The sequence below is a fragment of the Coregonus clupeaformis genome, chromosome 1 (assembly GCF_020615455.1).
Source record: "Coregonus clupeaformis isolate EN_2021a chromosome 1, ASM2061545v1, whole genome shotgun sequence".
Taxonomy (NCBI): Eukaryota; Metazoa; Chordata; class Actinopteri; order Salmoniformes; family Salmonidae; genus Coregonus; species Coregonus clupeaformis.
Window position 1 is genome coordinate 99,217,375 of NC_059192.1, and position 13,564 is coordinate 99,230,938.

Genomic DNA, 13,564 nt, shown 5'->3' on the forward strand with positions numbered 1-13,564 from the left:
GCAAGTTACTGTAATTGCTCCAGGGTCGCCATCAATATTGGCTGATCCCTTGCCGTGACCCCCACTCTCTGAGGGGAGTGGGATATGCAACAAAACACATTCCCATTTCACACCTCACACTTGTACAGGTTACCCACTTGTGCATATAGTGTAACATGACTATATAAGTACCCCCTAATTATAACAATACACACAAATCCCAAAAATAAAAAGAAAGAAATTAAGAAATATCAGAACAAGCAATGTCAGAGTCTGGAATAAAAATTCTGTATATTTAGTATAGTTTTTTCTATAAAGGATAACTTTTTTAATGTTTCACTATTTTTATTTTTATGATATTTTTATTTTTATGAAAAAGTCCTCCTGTTCCTCCTTTGTGGAGCCTCCACTGGGAGGTTGACCTGCAAGAATGTGGGATTTCTTCTTCTTCTTCTTCAGCTTCTTCTTCTTCTTCTTCGGGATTTGGTTGGTGGGTCGCATCCAATTTTTAGGTGCATACACCGCCACCTACTGTACTGGTGTGTGAGGCCATTCACCACCTACCTACATTATATTATTTTCTACGATAATACAAAATTAGGAAAAATAAAGAGGAAAATTGCCCTGACAACTATTAGCCCTCTCTAAAAACGACACCACCCATTCCACTATTTAACCCTATCTAGTCCTACTCCAGACCAACTATCTGAGAGGACATATCACTACCACTCTACACCCACTGCAGCTGTTCTGCAATAAATCCTCACAATCCCAAGTACTTCTCTGCCGCTGCCACCACAACCTCTATTTTCTGTGACCATTTCTGCAGTACAATTGACAACCATGGCAATGAATGCTAAAAAGCCAACCTTTTGACCTCTTATTCAATGTAAGTCTCATGATTACCCTGCATTAACAGAAAGGAAAACGCCACTCACTGCTGCGCATGCTCCCAGGTGATATTTATTTATTACAACGTTTCAACACTTAGGTCTCCATCAGGCATCCATATCCCAGGTGGTAAAAAATATATAACATAGGTTCACAATATTAACATTCAATGTATCAAAATATATGATCATACACAAGTAATGTGATCAATATTTACAGTAATATATATATACATATACAGTACCAGTAAAACGTTTGGACACACCTACTCATTCCAGGGTTTTTCTTTATTTTTACATTGTACAATAATAGTGAAGACATCAAAACTATGAAATAACACATATGGAATCATGTAGTAACCAAAAAAGTGCTAAATCAAAATATATTTTATATTTGCAATTCTTCAAAGTAGCCACCCTTTGCCTTGATGACAGCTTTGCACACTCTTGGCATTCTTTCAACCAGCTTCATGAGGTAGTCACCTGGAATGCATTTCAATGAACAGGTGTGCCTTGTGTCAAGTTAATTTGTGGAATTTCTTTCCTTCTTAATGCGTTTGAGCCAATCAGTTGTGTTGTGACAAGGTAGGGGTGGTATACAGAAGATAGCACTATTTGGTAAAATACCAAGTCCATATTATGGCAAGAACAGCTCAAATAAGCAAAGAGAAATAACAGTCCATCATTACTTTAAGACATGGTTAGTCAATCCGGAAAATGTCAAGAACTTTGAAAGTTTCTTCAAAAATAAGAAAATAAATGCAGTGTTATATTTAAGATAGAAGAAAATTATCATGGAGAGACATCACTGTGAACAACATAGCCAATAAATAGTGACAGTTGACACCCACTCAGTCAGTCAGACCAACTTTGACTATGAGGGGTGTAGCTCAGTTGGTAGAGCATGGCGTTTGCAACACCATGGTTGTGGGTTCGATTCCCACGGAGGGCCAGTATGAAAAAAAATAAAAAAAATAATGTATGCACTCACTAACTGAAAGTCGCTCTGAATAAGAGCGTCTGCTAAATGACTAAAATGTAAATGTCATGAACATATTTATTGGGCAGCTGATGAGCATACTCTTGTGGTAGAGAGAGAATGCTACAACTGTGAGCAAGCAAGGGTTATATTGTAGCTTATTTTCAGCTCAACCACGGCAGTGGGGCCAGAATGACGCCAAACGAAACAGAATAAGTTCACGCAGGGCCTCAGAGTCCAGACCATAGACTTATATCCAGACAAAATCAGTGCAGTACAATACTGTAGTAGGATATCAGGAGCATATCCAGTAGTAGAAAGAGAGATCTTTCTCCTCAGGCCAAAAGTTTTTATTTCCTTATTTTCACTTACTGATTCCACCCACTCTGGGGCTTTTTGAGTTCCAATGAGAGTTGACAGTTCCAATGAAGCCATGGTTTGAATAAACCCAAAGTTCCTATGAAGAATGATACACCTGCTGTTTTAAAATACTGTTAAATGATATTAATAATCAAGCTGTTTTGTGAACTTGAAGCCATGGAAGGATATTCTGGCTGACACCAGTTCACGTTGGTCGCGTCAGCCAGGCTGATGGAAGGAAGCCATGGTTTTACCAAACCTTACGCCATGCAATGAGAATGATGTCTGTCTATAGTGTGGGATAGGAGACACATTTTTCTCGATGTTACAGTGCTGCTGAATAATCTATTTCAGTACCAGCAATGTGTTGTCACTCAGCAACAAGAGGCAGTGATTTGGAAAAACTGCAGCCATCCATCTCTGTCGCCATAGTGACGCCACATAACCAACCATAACCAATGATACATGACCATTAGCCTCTTCCCACAGACCACTAATGCAAAAAAGGCATCCCAGGACGTGTCTACTGTAAATCTTTGTTTGGACACAGTGAGAGACACATCTCGGGTCACAAACTATGAACACAAACAAAGACAAATACAAGCCCAAAGAGCTAACAGAGACAATGGGAGAGACACAGTTTTGGAGTTCTCACAGTTTTCTGCTAGCCATCCTTGACCTAAGGGGGGTCTTTCTCTCTCTCTCTCTCTCTCTCTCTCTCTCTCTCTCTCTCTCTCTCTCTCTCTCTCTCTCTCTCGCTGTCTCTCCAACCCCCCTTCTATCTCTCTATCCCTACAGTTCAAGATGGTGCGGTCTTAGTCGGCTCAGCACCATACAAGACCTTAAGGACTCTGGCTTCGGCCGTCCTTCCCCCGACAAGGCCTCAAGCTCCTCTTCTGGTTCGCCAACGAATGCGTGGCGTTCAATCACCATGGCAAAATGCTGGTACAGTGCCACCCTGAGAGAGGCGACTTCGGCTTCCACTACTTTGGCAACTTCGAGGAGTTTCTCCCAGTTCTATTGCGAGACCACAGGGAAAGCTACTTCGAGGTGGGCAACCTGAACACAGAGACCTATTCCAAAGCCAACGACCTACCGGACTATGTGAGACAGGCCTACGGGCTATCCCTGGGCTACCGCTGATGCAACAAGGACCGCATCATCATCAGGCTGAGGCAAGGGGACGTGACAGCCACCTATGTCACCGAGCACAAGGGAGTTTGACTCCGAACGCACCCACCTTGTAAATCTGGATTTGATCCGCATCATCTGGGACCCTGAGCTGGAGCTTGCGACATTCCTGGACAAGACTGGCTACATGGGGCTGTTGCTGAGAGAGCGCCTCCTCAGAGCTTTCAAGGTCTTCATCTTGTTTGTGGTCTTCCTGGTGATCGCTTCTATCATTTTGAGCATCTTAGGGAAGTTGTAGAGACAGGAGTCTGATGTTAGCCATTGTGCGTTTATAGGTTAAGTACATAGGTAATTTGCCATAGTGTTTTGGTTGGTTAGGTCATAAGCCCAGTAAATACAATAGTTATATTATTTTATAAATAGTCAAATAGTTATGTTTCAAATAGTCTCCCGAGTGGCGCAGTGATCTAAGGCACTGCATCGCAGTGCTAGCTGTGCCACTAGAGATTCTGGTTTGAATCCAGGCTCTGTCGTAGCCGGCCGTGACCGGGAGATCCATGGGGCGGCAGGGATGTAGCTCAGTTGGTAGAGCATGGCGTTTGCAACGCCAGGGTTGTGGGTTCGATTCCCACGGGGGGCCAGTATGATTTTTTTATTTTTATAATGTATGCACTCACTAACTGTGAGTCGCTCTGGATAAGGGCGTCTGCTAAATGACTAAAATGTAAATGTTATTAGGTCTATTTGTAATAGATTATATATCTGTTTAAAAACATGAATTTACATGAATGAAAACGTTTTTTCTGTGATTATTTTGAATAAAAATCAAAGAAGAAAAGAAGACTAATTAGCCAATGTCTCTTGCTGTTGTTTCATTATAACAAAAATCGGATGTCATCACAGGAGAGTATGACTCCGAACCCCCAGAACGATCAGGTCCGGACCAGAACACCTGGGACGATTTGGTTTGAACCACTTGGGATCCGGAGCAGCACCAGACCACGTCCCAGTTGGGACTATTGCTGAGACAACGGTTCACCAGAGTCTTTGTAGTCATGCTAGTGGTCCTCCTGGTCATCACTTTGATCGTTTTGGTCATCTTAGGGAAGTTGTAGAGATAGCAGTCATTGTAGTTGTTGTGCTGCTGTTGGTCCATCAGGGTTGGGGTCAATTCTATTTCAATTCAGTCAATTCAGGAAGTAAACTGAATTTCCAAATTGATCCCAACCCTGAGGTCCATAGATCATTTCTCAGGGGTAAATAAAATAGTTTTATTATGTTTTATGATTATGTTAACTCAATACTTATAGCACATTACTCTTGTATGTCTTTCTACACTCACACTCGCACTTGTCTTTTCTCACTGGCACTGATTTTGCACAGATTTTCCTTCCAAAGACTGTGATATGTGGTTGTCTTTACCTTCCATAGTCGAATGCTCTGAATGTAAGTCGCTTTGGATAAGAGTGTCTGCTAAATTACTAAAATGTGAAATGTAATGTCATGTTTTTAAATATTTTTGTAATCGATAAGATATTATCAGATTTTTTATGTGACAATTTAGAATAAAATAAAAAGAAGACAAGTTGAATAATTTGTCTTTATTTCAACTCTGTGATATATCTCTGTTCTTTATACCATAGGGAACAGAAACATCTCTAATACACACACACACACACTACATAAACACCTGGCCTTTGTCACCTCTCTCTCTCTCTCTCTCTCTCTCTCTCTCTCTCTCTCTCTCTCTCTCTCTCTCTCTCTCTCTCTCTCTCTCTCTCTCTCTCTCTCTCTCTCTCTCACACACATATAAAGTGCATAAACACTTTTTCTCACCTCATTGCAATTTGGACTGTAGGGACATTCAGAGCATCGGTGAGACAAGACAGCATACTAAGACAGAAAGACAGAGACTATACACACAATACCACTTATCGTCATCATTGAGATATGGAGATAGAAGAGGACATTTATGCCAATGTAGAGGAGGTCTGTGTTAAAGGCTATGATGATCTGGCTGCAGGTTATGAGACTTTACACCAGAGTCCACAGGCTGGAACAAGTAAGTGTGTTTTACAGACAATAATGACTGAGAAGTACATTTTGATATGAGTACACTCCAACGTAAAGGTATTTAAATACATCCGAGTGAGGATGAAAGCCTCAGATCCAGACACCTCCGAATATTCTCCACATGGGCCAAATAGCAATTTAAATCAGTATGATAAATGGTCCCCCTTGTTGTGCAAAATGTCATCTCGATTCAGCTGGGGATCAACTAAAATACAATCCTCCGAAGCTGCCTCCTCTCCTGGTTCGGGCAGGCTTCGGCGTTCGTCGTCACCGGCCTTCTAGCCACTGCCGCTCCTCATATCTTCATTCCATTTGTTTTGTCTTGTTTATTACACACACCTGGTTCATATCCCCTCATCAGTACCTGTACAAGTGTTCACTCTGCCCCCTGGTCTTTGTGTGTGATTGTTTATTGTAGAGGAGATTATAGCTCGGTGGATCTTGATTCTATTGTGTATTGCTGGGTTATTCACCCGTCTGCCTTTATTTCCCAAGTGTGCCGTTTGTCCGCACTGGTGTGTATTACGCATTGCTGCGTACCTCTGTTTATTGATTAAACCATTAATTACGTGATTTCCTCTCCTGCGTCTGACGCCGTCCAACATCACCCACTACAATTGCAGAATAAATTAATAAAACTCTTTGCAAAACATTCCAGTTAACTATGACTAACATGCTCCCTCTACTGCCTAGAAAGGCATATAGAAGGTCATAGTGCAGAACATTACAGTATTAGGTAGAATTACTTAAGATTGCTTAAGAGAATTGATTGCGTTGTAATATGAGAATGCAAGTAACCTGAAAGCTGATGCGACATGTAGGTTCAGTCATAATCTAACCATCCAACAGTGGCTTAAACTGTGAACAAGACAGCTGCTTTAAACTGATCATTTCTTTGTCAGATGGAATGATTTTACAAATAAACATTTTGGAAGCTAAGAGATCAGCCATCTTTGAATTTATTGTATCGTGCACACTGACAAAGGTATTGATAATTTTAGCTTTTTCATGTGCTTTTTTAGAAATCTGCGTTGTGTTGTCAAAATAGAAAACACTCATGCTCAATATTTTTTATATAATAATGTCACTTAATCAAATTACGATATTCTATCAATAACTATAATTATGTGAACCAGAGCTTGGTCAGCGACCTAGCCACTGACCATTCTTGACCATTTTCCCTATGGATCCCAGGCTTGAGCCAATCTATTTGTGTGGCTATTTTGAATACAATATATAAATTATCCAGTATTTTATTCACCTCAATTGAACAAAATACAATTATGTTTCTTTACATGAATATTGGGGAAAAGAATCCTCTCTCTCTCTCTCTCTCTCGCTCTCTCTCTCTCTCTCTCTCTCTCTCCTCTCTCTCATACATAGAGTGCATACACACGTTTGTCACCTCATTTCAATTTGGACTGTGGACTGAATTCATTCTCAGAGCATCAGTGAGACAGGAGACAAACAGGGAGAGAGAGACAGAGACTATAGAGTTACACAGTATACATTATACACCAGTTGTTATCATTGAGATATGGAGATAGAAGAGGACATCTATGCCAATGTAGAGGAGGTCAGTGTGAAAGGCTGTGATGATCTGGCTGCAGGTTATGAGACTTTACACCAGAGTCCACAGGCTGGAACAAGTAAGTGTGTTTACAGATTCTTACACACATCTTAATTTATTCATTAAGTTTACTTTGCAGGACAATGCACAAAAAAAAACATAAGTCTGAGAGGAACCGAGAAATGATGCGTCACACCATATTTAGTTAATTGCTACTTTCCATCTGTAGTCCCTGGGCAGGTGAACATCTAATCATGGAAATATTCTATACAAAACTGACAACATAAATACATCAGACATGACAAAAACAGTGATCAGGACATAGGGACATTTATCAACACAGACGTCAACACATTGCACTGAGAAAGTGAAACACATTGCTGTTGCACAGAAATTGAAATATATGTGTACTCAAATTAAAGATGTATTACAAATGGAGGGGACATGGAGGGGACATATTGCTAACACTAACATACTGTGATGAGGTGATGTTGAAGGAGTCAGGCGCAGGAGGGTTACGCAGCAAGGCGTCAAAAAACGCTCCAATGCGCAAAACATGCGCACTGGAAAATACAAGGCACACAGGAAAATATCCTGGCGATACAAAATACACGAAGCTCCACCGAGCTTGACTATCCTCCACAATAAACAATCACACACAAAGACAAGGGGGCAGAGGGAACAATTTTACAGGTACTGATGAGGGGATATGAACCAGGTGTGTGTAATAAACAAGACAAAACAAATGGAATGATGAGATGAGGAGCAGCAGTGGCTAGAAGGCCGGTGACGACGACCGCCGAAGCCTGCCCGAACAAGGAGAGGAGGCAGCTTCGGAGGGAGTCGTGACACATACTGCTAATACTAAACGCATGTATCCAAGATGGCGAAGTAGTGCAGTCCTGTTTCTGTCGTGTGTCTGTAAATAGCCTGTAAATACCCAGTTTTTTGTATTTTTCGTACATATTTCCCTATCAGACTTTTCATCCTTCTACAAAATACACTTTCCTGCAACCCGCCTCACTCAATGTGGAACGGATTCTATTATTGACTTACCTTTTATCTAGAATCTAGAATCTCCAGTTGAAACTAGCTAGCCAGCTAACTAGCTACTTGCTATTAGCCACAGCTAGCGGTGTTTCACCCAGAACATTGGATTTTTTCCGCGGGATTAATTTTAATCACTGGACATTGATCACCGGATATTCGGCCAGTCTGCACAGCGCGTTATCGACCCAGAACATATCACTGATTCACTGGACCTTTAACTCCGGATTCATCGCTACCAGCTGGCTACAACAAAACGGACGCTGTGGTCTGGCTAATCATCCTGAGCTAGGCCCATCTCCCGGCTATCTACCTCTCTATCAACCGGACGGGACCACCTAGTGTTGACACGGAACCCCGCCGATCCTACACGACTGGTCTGCCGACGAAATCGTCTGATGTGGTTACGACGTAACCACGAAGATTCCATCCATCTGCTAGCTCTGGCCCGTTAGCACACGCTATCCGTGGCCTCTTACTCACTAAACTGAACTAGCTACTGAACTAGCTACTTGCTATTAGCCACAGCTAGCGGTGTTTCACCCAGAACATTTGATTTTTTTCCGCGGGATTAATTTTAATCACTGGACATTGATCACCGGATATTCGGCCAGTCAGCACAGCGCGTTATCGACCCAGAACATATCAGTTTTTCCGCCGCAATCACTGAATCACTGGACCTTTAACTCCGGATTCATCGCTACCAGCTGGCTACAACAAAACGGACGTAGCACACGCTAGCCGTGGCCTCTTACTCACTAGCGCTTCACCACCGGACCTTATGATAACTCAGCTATACAGCTGATATCTGCTGGACTGTTCCTTTTTACGGTACTACATCCTGTTTATGTTTAGCCTCAGCCCAAACATGGTTAGTTTATTGTTGTTTCGGTTATTTCTAATTGTACTATATCACTGTAGACCCCCCAGCCTAGCTAAACCTGCCTTAGTTAGCTCCTTTGTCCCTCCCCCATACACTCAGAGACCGACTCAATTGATGCCTCTAGAGATACTATCTCTTTCATTGTTACCCAACGCTTAGGTTTACCTCCACTTTACTCATATCCTTCCATATCCTTGTCTGTACATAATGCCCTGAATCTTTTCTATAACACCCGGAAATCTGCCCCCCTTTATTCTATGTACCCAATGCACTAGAAGACCAGTTCTTAAAGCCTTTAGCCGTATCCTTATTCTAGTCCTCCTCTGTTCCTCTGGTGATGTAGAGGCTAACCCAGGCCCTGTAGCCCCCAGTATCACTCCTACTCCCCAGGAGCTATCATTTGTTGACTTCTGTAATCGCAAAAGTCTTGGTTTCTTGCACATAAATATCAGAAGTCTACTTCCTAAGTTTGAGTTATTCACTGCGTTAGCACACTCTGCCAACCCTGATGTTCTAGCAGTGTCTGAATCCTGGCTCAGGAAGGCCACCAAAAATTCTGAAATTTCCATCCCCAACTATAACATTTTCCGTCTAGATAGAACTGCCAAAGGGGGTGGAGTTGCAATCTACTGTAGAGATAGACTGCAGAGCTCTATCATACTATCCAGGTCTGTGCCCAAACAGTTTGAGCTTCTACTTCTAAAAATCCACCTTTCCAGAAATAAGTCTCTCACTGTTGCCGCTTGCTACAGACCCCCCTCAGCCCCCAGCTGTGCCCTGGACACCATATGTGAATTGATTGCCCCCATTTATCCTCTGAGTTTGTACTGCTTGGTGACCTAAATTGGGATATGCTTAATACCCCAGCCATCCTACAATCCAAGCTAGATGCCCTCAACCTCATGCAAATTATCAACGAACCTACCAGGTACAACCCTAAATCCTTAAACATGGGTACCCTCATAGATATCATCCTGACTAACATACCCTCTAAATACACCTCAGCTGTCTTCAACCAGGATCTCAGCGATCACTGCCTTATTGCCTGCGTCCGTAACGGGTCCGCGGTCAAACGACCACCCCTCATCACTGTCAAACGCTCCCTAAAACACTTTAGCGAGGAGGCCTTCCTAATTGACCTGGCCCAGGTATCCTGGATGGATATAGATCTCATTCCGTCAGTAGAGGATGCCTGGTTGTTCCTTAAAAGTAATTTCCTCTCAATCTTAAATAAACATGCCCCATTCAAAAAATACAGAACTAAGAACCGATATAGCCCCTGGTTCTCCTCAGACTTGACTGCCCTTGACCAGCACAAAAACATCCTGTGGCGTACAGCATTAGCATCAAATAGCCCCCGCGATATGCAACTTTTCAGGGAAGTTAGAAACCAATATACACAAGCAGTCAGGAAAGCAAAGGCTAACTTTTTCAAACAGAAATTTGCATCCTGTAGCACTAACTCCAAAAAGTTTTGGGACACTGTAAAGTCCATGGAGAATAAGAGCACTTCCTCCCAGCTGCCCACTGCACTGAGGCTAGGAAACACTATCACCACCGATAAATCTACAATAATCGAGAATTTCAACAAGCATTTTGCTACAGCTGGCCATGCTTTCCATCTGGCTACCACTAACCCGGCCACCAACTCTGCACCCTCTGCGGCAACTTGCCCATGCCCCCCGCTTCTCCTTCACACAAATTCAGACAGCTGATGTTTTGAAAGCGCTGCAAAATCTGGACCCCTACAAATCAGCTGGGCTAGACAATCTGGACCCTTTCTTCCTAAAACTAGCCGCCGAAATTGTCGCAACCCCTATTACTAGTCTGTTCAACCTCTCTTTCATAACGTCTGAGATCCCCAGAGATTGGAAAGCTGCCGCGGTCATCCCCTTCTTCAAAGGGGGTGACACTCTAGATCCAAACTGCTACAGACCTATATCCATCCTGCCCTGCCTTTCGAAAGTATTCGAAAGCCAAGTTAACAAACAGATCATCGACCATTTCGAATATCACCGTACCTTCTCCGCTATGCAATCCGGTTTCCGAGCTGGTCACGGGTGCACTTCAGCCACGCTCAAGGTCCTAAACGATATTATAACCGCGATTGATAATAGACAGTACTGTGCAGCCGTCTTCATCGACCTGGCCAAGGCTTTCGACTCTGTCAACCACCGCATTCTTATTGGCAGACTAAATAGCCTTGGTTTCTCAAATGACTGCCTCGCCTGGTTCACCAACTACTTCTCAGATAGAGTTCAGTGTGTCAAATCGGAGGGCCTGTTGTCTGGACCTATGGCAGTCTCTATGGGGGGTGCCACAGGGTTCAATTCTTGGGCCGACACTTTTCTCTGTGTATATCAATGATGTCGCTCTTGCTGCTGGTGACTCTCAGATCCACCTCTACGCAGACGACACCATTTTGTATACATCTGGCCCTTCATTGGACACTGTGTTAACAAACCTCCAAACGAGCTTCAATGCCATACAACAATCCTTCAGTAGCCTTCAACTGCTCTTAAACACTAGTAAAACTAAATGCATGCTTTTCAATCGAACGCTGCTAGCACCCGCCCACCCGACTAGAATCACCACTCTCGACGGGTCTGACCTAGAGTATGTGGACAACTACAAATATCTACCGTATTTTCCGCACTATAAGGCGCACCGGAGTATAAGCCGCAGCAGCTAAATTGAATGATATTGAATGATGTGTACATATATAAGCCGCACTGGACTATAAGCCGCAGGTGTTTTAATGTTTAATTACCATATGTAAGGGTTCGTGCACAGAGGGGATTGTCGGGAAAGAGATGGCTGCTTGAGGAAGCTCCCATTTATTAACATTTCAACAAACAAGTTGCATATTTGCATAACGTATTCAAGTGTTACCATTTAGTGCAATAGTAGCTACAGAACATATACTGTGCTGTGTAAACTGTACTGTATCACATAGCGTTTCAGACACACAAACTTTTCAACTTTCAAACTTAAATGGTGCGCTCCCAGCGCACATACCGACAGTGATCTACAGCAGTGGTTTTCAACCAGTGGTCCTTGAGGGAGTGCTAGGGGTTCCCCAGCAAAATTAGTTAATAGCGTCACAATCATTTAACCACTTAACTTTGGTTATTTTTGAAAAACCTTGAAAAAGTGTGCACATCTTTGAATATTTATCTACATTATAGCCTACAGTAGTACCATAACAAAAAACAAAGCTTACAGCGCTTGACGAGGCAATATCAATGGCTAAATTAAATGTGTTTTTTTGAAAGTGCAAAATAAAGTGCCTGTAACACGACAGTAAGCGCGTAAGCCTAAAGTTGCAGCAACACGGCTGCTTAAAATATACGGTAATCAGCCTACCAGAAAAGTCATTAATCCTCATCTTCATTTTTAGGCTAAGGTGCAGTACACGGCTGTAACCAGAAAAGTCAAGTCATTAATCCTCATCTCCGTCTTCTTCCTGCGTACTAAAACCACCAAAGTCCTCATCTTCAGTGTCGGAAACGAACAGGCTCAGGGTGGCTTCGTCAGCCACTCTCCTCTCTCCTTCGTTGTCGCTCTCAAAACCAACGAACTCCTCTTCGTCACTGTCGGAATCGAACAGCCTATGAAGGGCCTCAGCTGTGGCGGCGTCCTCCTCTTCATCACGCAGCAGTCCAGCCTTTCGGAACCCGTTAATGATCGTGGATGTTTTGACAGCCAGATTGACTGCCTTTAATTTAAAAGCTGCATCATATGCATTTCTACGTTTGTTTTCCATAATGAGGGTTTGTGCATGAAAACTTCCTTTGCACAAACTGTCTCGCTCTCGTAATGTCTGTCTGTCTTGCTCTCGTTCTGTCTCTCGTTCTGTCTCTCGTACCACTCTCGGTTCCACTTTTACTTTTGCGCGCTACCTGTCTCACTCTTTTCCGGCCTCCAGCTTTTCCTGCTGGAGCCCGCCGCTTAAAGGTGGGGGGCGCGGACCGGTCATAGAGCCCATAGAGTTAAAGTTGGTGGACTGTAACCTGTAAAATCCATAGATTTAGGAGGTCTTCTAGTGTCCGTTAGCTGTAAAAATCCATAGATTAGCCGCACCGTTATATAAGCCGCAGGGTCGACAAATGGGAAAAAAGGCGCGGCTTATAGTCCGAAAATTACGGTAGGTGTCTGGTTAGACTGTAAACTCAACTTCCAGACTCACATAAAGAATCTCCAATCCAAAGTTAAATCTAGAATCGGCTTCCTATTTCGCAACAAAGCCTCCTTCACTCATGCTGCCAAACTGACTATCCTACCGATCCTTGACTTCGGCGATGTCATTTACAAAATAGCCTCCAACACTCTACTCAGCAAATTGGATGTAGTCTATCACAGTGCCATCCGTTTTGTCTCCAAAGTCCCATACACTACCCACCACTGTGACCTGTACGCTCTTGTTGGCTGGTCCTCACTACATGTTCGTCGTCAAACCCACTGGCTCCAGGCCATCTATAAATCACTGCTAGGCAAATCCCCGCCTTATCTTAGCTCATTGGTCACCATAGCAGCACCCACCCGTAGTCTGCGCTCCAGCAGGTATATCTCACTGGTCATTCCCAAAGCCAACACCTCCTTTGGCCGCCATTCCTTCCAGTTCTCTGCTGCCAATGACTGGAACGAATTGC